General features: G+C 39.1%; 1 pseudogene; it reads left to right on the forward strand.

The window, feature by feature from the left end:
* The first annotated feature begins 5712 nt into the window (after nucleotides 1-5712).
* On the forward strand, nucleotides 5713-6297 carry LOC106802415 (RNA polymerase II subunit A C-terminal domain phosphatase SSU72 like protein 3 pseudogene; annotated as a pseudogene).
* Nucleotides 6298-6874: the final 577 nt, after the last annotated feature.

A 6874-nucleotide genomic window follows, 5' to 3' on the forward strand; every position in this document is an offset into this window, starting at 1 on the left:
AGAGTGCAGGGGTGGAAGATGATACTCCAGCAAATACTAACCAAAGAAAGTAAGTGTAGCCATACTTATATTAGACAAAACAGACATCAAGACAAAAAAGATAACAAGAGACAAAGATGGCCTTATATAATGATAAAAGAAACATTCCAACAAGAAGACATAACACTTATTAATATATATGCACCAACCAAACACAGGAGCACCAACGTGTATAAAGCAACTATTAACAGACCTAAAGGGAGAAATTGACAGCAACACAATAATAGTAGGAGACATTAACACCCCGCTTACGTCAATGGACAGATCATCCAGACGGAAAGTCAAGAGGGAAACAGTGGCCTTAAATGAAACACTAGACTAGATGGACTTTATAGATGTATATAGGACATTCCATCCAAAAACAGCAGAATACACATCCTTCTCAAGTTCACATGGAGTGTTCTCAAAGATAGACTATACTTTGGGAAACAAAGCAAGCTTCAATAAAGTTAAGAAAATTGAAATCATATCAGGCAGCTTTTCTGACCACAATGTTATGAAACTAGAAATCAAATACAAGAAACAAGCCAGAAAAGTCATAAATAGGTGGAGACTAAACAACATGCTACTGAACAACTAATGGATCAATGAAGAAATCAAAAGAGAAATCAAAAAATATCTGGAGACAAATAAAAATGAAAACACAACATACCAAAACTTCTGGGATGCAACAAAAGCAGTACTAAAAGGGCAGTTTATAGTAATACAAGCCTACTTTAAAAACAAAAGGGCCTTCCCTGTGGCCTAGTGGTTAAGTTCAGCGCACTATGCTTTGGTGGCTTAGGTTAGGTTCCTGGGTGCAGACCTACACCACTCACCTGTCAGTGGCCATGCTGTGACAGTGGTTCACATACAAAATGAGGAAGATTGGCAACAAATGTTATTTCAGGGAGAATCTTCATCATTTAAAAAAAAAAAAAAGAGGACGATTGGCAACAGATGTTAGCTCTGGCCAAATCTTCCTCAGGAAAAAAAAGAAAAAGAAAAATCTCAAATAAAAAATCTTACACTCTACCTAAAAGAATTAGAAAAGCAAGAGCAAACAAAGTCCAAAGTCAGTAGAAGGAAGGAAATAATTTTAAAAATCAGAGAAGAAATAAACAAAATAGAGACTTAAAAAACAATAGAAAGGATCAAAAAAAATAAGAGCTAGTTCTTTGACAAGATAAATAAAATTGGCAAACCTTTAGTTAGACTCATGAAGAAGAAAAGAGAGAAGACTCAAATAAATAAAATCAGAACTGAAAGAGGAGAAATTACAATGGACACCACAGAAATACAAAAGATTATAAGAGAATACCATGAAAAGCTATTCACCAGCAAATAAGATAACCTAGAAGAAATAGATAAATTCTTAAATCGTATATCCTCCCAAAACTGAATCAAGAAGTAATAGAGAATCCGAATAGACCAATCACAGTAAACAGATTGAAACAGTAAGCAAAAACCTCCCAAAAGACAAAAGTCCAAGATCAGATGGCCCCTCTGAATTCTACCAAACATTCAAAGAAGATTTAATATCTTCTTTCTCAAACTCTTCCAAAAAATACAGGATGAGTACAGGATGCTTCCTAATTCATTTTATGAGTCCAACATTCCTCTGATACCAAAACCAGACAAGGACAACACAAAAAGGGAAAATTATAGGCCAATATTGCTGATGAATACAGATGCAAAAATCCTCAACAAAGTATTAGCCAATAAAATACAACAATACATTAAACAGATCATCCACCATAATCAAGTTGGATTTATTCCAGGAATGCAGGGCTAGTTCAATATCCACAAATCAATCAATGTGATACACCACATTAATTAAGTGAAAATTAAAAACCACATGCCACATGATCATCTCAATAGATGCAGAGAAAGCATTTGACAAGATCCAACATTCGGTCATGACAAAAACACTAAATAAAATTGATATAGAAGGAAAGTACTGTAACATAATAAGGCCATATATGACAAACCTACAGCCAACATCATACTCGATGGTGAAAAACTGAAAGCTATTCTTTGGAGAACAGGAACAAGACAGGGATGACCACTCTTGCCACTCTTATTCAACATAGTACTGGAAGTTTTAGCCAGAGCAATTAGGCAAGAAAAAGTAATAAACAGGATCAAAATTGGAAAGGAAGAAGTGAAATTCTTATTATTTGCAGATGACATGATTCTGTGTATAGAAAACCCTAAAGAATCCAACAAAACCTATTTGAAATATTAGTGAAAACAGTAAAGTTGCATGGTACATAATCAACATACAAAAGTCAGTTGCATTCCTATGCACAAAAAATGAACTAGCAAAAAGAGAAATTAAGAATATAATCCCAGGGCTGGCCCGGTGGCTTAGCAGTTAAGTGCGTGCGCTCTGCTGCTGGCGGCCCAGGTTCGGATCCCAGGCATGCACCAATGCACTGCTTCTCCGGCCGTGCTGGGGCCGCTTCCCACATACAGCAACTAGAAGGATGTGCAGCTACGACATACAGCTATCTACTGGGGCTTTGGGGGGAAAAATAAATAAATAAATAAAATTAAAAAAGAATATAATCCCGCTTACAAACACAACAAAAAGAATAAATACCTAGGAATAAATTTAACCAATGTGGTGAAAGACCTATACATTGAAAACTATGAGATGTTATTGAAAGATATCAAAGAAGACATAAAGAAATGGAAAGATATTCCATGCTCATGGATTGGAAGAGTAAACATAGTTAAATGTCCATATTACCTAAGGCAATCTACAGATTCAATGCAATCACAATCAGAATCCCAATGACATTCTTCACAGAAATAGAAGAAAGAATCCTAAAATTTATATTGAACAAAAAAGACCCTGAATAGCTAAAGCAATCCTGAGAAAAAAAGAACAAAGTTGGAGGTATCACACTCCCTGAATTCAAAACATACTACAAAGCTATAGTAATCAAAACAGCATGGTACTGGCAGAAAAGCAGACATACAGATCAATGGAACAGAATTGAGAGCCCAGAAATAAAACCACACATCTATAGACAAAGGAGCCAAGAACGTACAATGGAGGAAGGAAAGTCTCTTCAATAAATGGTGTTGGGAAAACTGGACAGCCACGTGCAAAAGAATGAATGTAGACCATTATCTTATACCATGCACAAAAATTAACTCAAAATGGACTTGACTGTAAGACCTGAAACCATAAAATTCCCAGAAGAAAACATAGGCAGGACACTCTCTGTCATTGGTCTTTGCCGTATCTTTTTAAATAGCATGTCTATCAGGCAAGAGAAACAAAAGAAAAAATAAATAAATGGGACTACATCACACTAAAAAGCTTCTTCACAGCAAACGAAACCACCAACATAGTGAAAAGACAACACACCAAATGAGAGAAAATATTTGCAAATCATATATACCCAACAAGGGGTTAATTTCCAAAATATATAAGGAACTTGTATAACTCAACAAAAAAAACATGAACAACCAAATCAAAAAATGGACAGAGGCTTTGAATAGACATTTTTCCAAAGAAGATATGGAGATGGCCAACAGGCACATGAAAAGGTGTTCAACATCACTAATTATTAGGGAAATGCACATCAAAATTACAATGAGATAGCACCTCATGCCTGTCAGAATGGCTATAATTAACAAAACAAGAAATAAGTGTTGGAGAGTGTAGGTGAACGTAAGACAGGCCATCTTGTTATGCTAAATGACTCCAGCCCCTCCTCTGTGTGACTACTCACTGCTATGCATGTACTCTAAAATAATTCACATGCTGTCCTGATTTATGGACTCTGCTTATGTATGTACTCCCCTATAGCTTGATAAATTAAAGCTTGTTCTATGAGTCTCTCTCCAGGAACAGGCTGACCACAGATGGCAAACATACCTATAAGATATTCATCATCACTGGCAAAAGGAACAATGAAAGACACTGGAGTCCGTCATGCCGGAAGGCCAAGATTTCTAAACACTCTCCTTACTGCCTATTTTCCCTTTATAACTGCCTCAAGACTTCGTGATTCTTGAAGATTATTTTTTTTGAGACATTAGTCTGCCTACCCTATTATGCCGGCTAATCAAATCAAAGCTTCCTTTGTTGATCCTTAACTCATTGTGATTGATTGGCTCAGATCATGGCAAGCAGAGCGAGCCTATTGCTCAGTAACAAGAAAAAGTGGAGAAAAGGGAAGCCTCATACACTGCTGGTGGGAATGCAAACTGGTGGAGCCACTATGGAAAACAGTATGGAGATTTCTCAACAAATTAAAAATCGGGGCCAGCCCTGTGGCCTAGTGGTTAAGTTCAGCATGCTCCACTTCAGCAGCCTGGGTTCATGGGTTCGGATCCTGGGCACAGACCTACACCACTCATAAGCCATGCTATGGCAGTGACCCACATACAAAGTAGAGGAATATTGGCACAGATGTTAGCTCAGGACTAATCTTCCTCAAGCAAAAAAAAGAGGAATATTGGCTGCAAATGTTAGCTCAGGACAAATCTTCCTCAGCAAAAAAATAAATAAATAAATAGAAATAGAAATACCATATGATCCAGCTATTCCACTTCTGGGTATTTACCCAAAACCATGAAATCAGTAAGTCAAAAAGATGTATGCACCCTTATATTCATTGAAGCATTACTCACAATAGCCAAGACATGTCCCAAGTGCCCATCAAGGGATGAATGGATAAAGAAGATGTGGTATATATATACAATGGAATACTATTCAGCCATAAAAAAGACAAAATTGTGCCATTTGCAGCAACATGGATGGACCTTGAGGGTATTAGGCTAAGTGAAATAAGTCTGGCAGAGAAAGACAAATACCCTATGATTTCACTCATATGTGGAAGATAAACACACAGATGAGGAGAACAGATTGGTGGTTACCAGAAGGGAAGGAGGTAGAGGGAGAACCAAAAGGGTAAAGGGGCACATATGTATGGTGACAAGTAAAAACTGTACTATTGGTGGTGAACACAATGCAGACTACACAGAAACTGAAATATAATAATGCACACTGGAATTTACACAATGTTGTTAGCCAATGTGATCTCAATAAAATTATTTTTAAAAAAATAGTACCCGGGGCCAGCATGGTGGCATAGTGGTTGGGTCTGTCCATTCTGCTGCTGCTGCCTGTGTTCATGGCTTCAGATATCTAGTGTGGACCTAGACACCGCTCATCAAGCCATGCTGTGGCAGCATTCCATATACAAAGTGGAGGAATATTGGCACAGATGTTAGCTCAGGGACAATCTTCCTCAAGCAAAAAGAAGAAGATTGGCAACAGATGTTAGCTCAGGGCCAATCTTCCTCACCAAAAAAAAAAAAAAAGTAACCCCATAAAAAGTGAACCAATAGAACTAACTCAAGGTTTCAAAATGCTCCCACAGAGTAGCAACACTTTTGTCAAGAATCAGAGGTTTAGGTAATTTGATCACCTAACTGGTCTCATGATTAGATTAGGTTCTCTGGTGGGAGTCCACTATAATAATCCAATCAATCAAGACTTCCCAGAAGTCTCCTCCCACTCTGAGAAATTGACTCAATGTAAACTCGGCTCCTGTTCTTTGACACTTTACTAGTTGGAAGAGCTGTAGCCACTGGTGGTTCCCTTGGCTTCAGAGTCCCTGCAGCCACTGAAGCACACAAGTCTCACTGAAGTCCCAAGTGGCCACCATCATGTCCTCCTCCCCACTCAGGGTGGCTGTGGTGTGTATGAGCAACATGAACAGGAGCATGGAAGCCCACAGCATCCTCAGGAAAAAAGGCTTTAGGGTCCGATGTTTCCGAACTGGATCTCATGTGAGGCTCCCAGGATCGGCGCCCAATCTTCCCGTGGTTTATGATTTCTCAACCACGTATAAACAGATGTACAACAACCTTCTCATGAGAGACAAACAACTCTATGCCAGGAATGGAATCTTACACATCCTGGGAACAAATAAAAGCATCAAGCCCCGGCCAGAAAGATTTCAAAAGTTTAGCGATGCCTTCGATGTCATCTTTACGTGTGGGGAGAGCGTCTATGACCGAGTGGTGGAAGACCTGTGTGCCAGAGAGCAGGAGACCTTCCAGCCCGTGCACGTGATCAACGTGGATATCCAAGACACCCTGGAGGACACCACCCTTGGAGCCCTGCTCATCTGTGAGCTCTGCCAGTGCCTCCAGCAGGCGGATGACATGGAGGACAGTCTGGATAAGCTGCTGCTGGCAGTGGAGGAGAAAACAGGAAAGAGCTTTCTTCACACGGTCTGCTTCTGCTGAAGAGCTGGGCTGATTTTGACTCCTTGGTCAGGAAGAACATTTGCATGGAGTTTTTGACTAGTCTATATTTTCTGTGAGAAGTGTCTTTAAAGCCCTTTCCACTAAATCCTGTTTGTTTGATTTTTAGGTGTGCCACCAGCGAAGAGCTGTGAACAAGAAGAGCATTTTATATTAAATGAGGACAGGGACTTCTAATAGTCATGAAAACACTCCAAATGTGGGGGACATTGTTCTAGGTACTTTACAAGGAGTATGTAATTCAGTGCTCACATCGTGCTGGAAGGAAGTTACCGCCATGACTGCATTTTGCGGATGAGCAAACCAAAGCTTATATTGGAGTGCTGGATAAGTGATTAGTTGGAGGATATTCAGTAAGTAAGGTAATAGGCCATCCCTTTTTTTTGAGCCTTTTTTCTGAAGACTCTAGGGGAAAATTAATTACCTTGCTTTTTTCTAGCTTCTAGAAACCACTCACATTCCTTGGCTCATGGCTGCCTTCTTCCATCTTCAAAGTCAGCCATGGTGGGTTGAGTCCTTCCACATTACATCGTTCTGATCTCTTCTTCTGCCTCCCTCT

Source organism: Ceratotherium simum, chromosome 7 (assembly GCF_057802395.1).
Source record: "Ceratotherium simum simum isolate JZ-2026a chromosome 7, ASM5780239v1, whole genome shotgun sequence".
Taxonomy (NCBI): domain Eukaryota; kingdom Metazoa; phylum Chordata; class Mammalia; order Perissodactyla; family Rhinocerotidae; genus Ceratotherium; species Ceratotherium simum.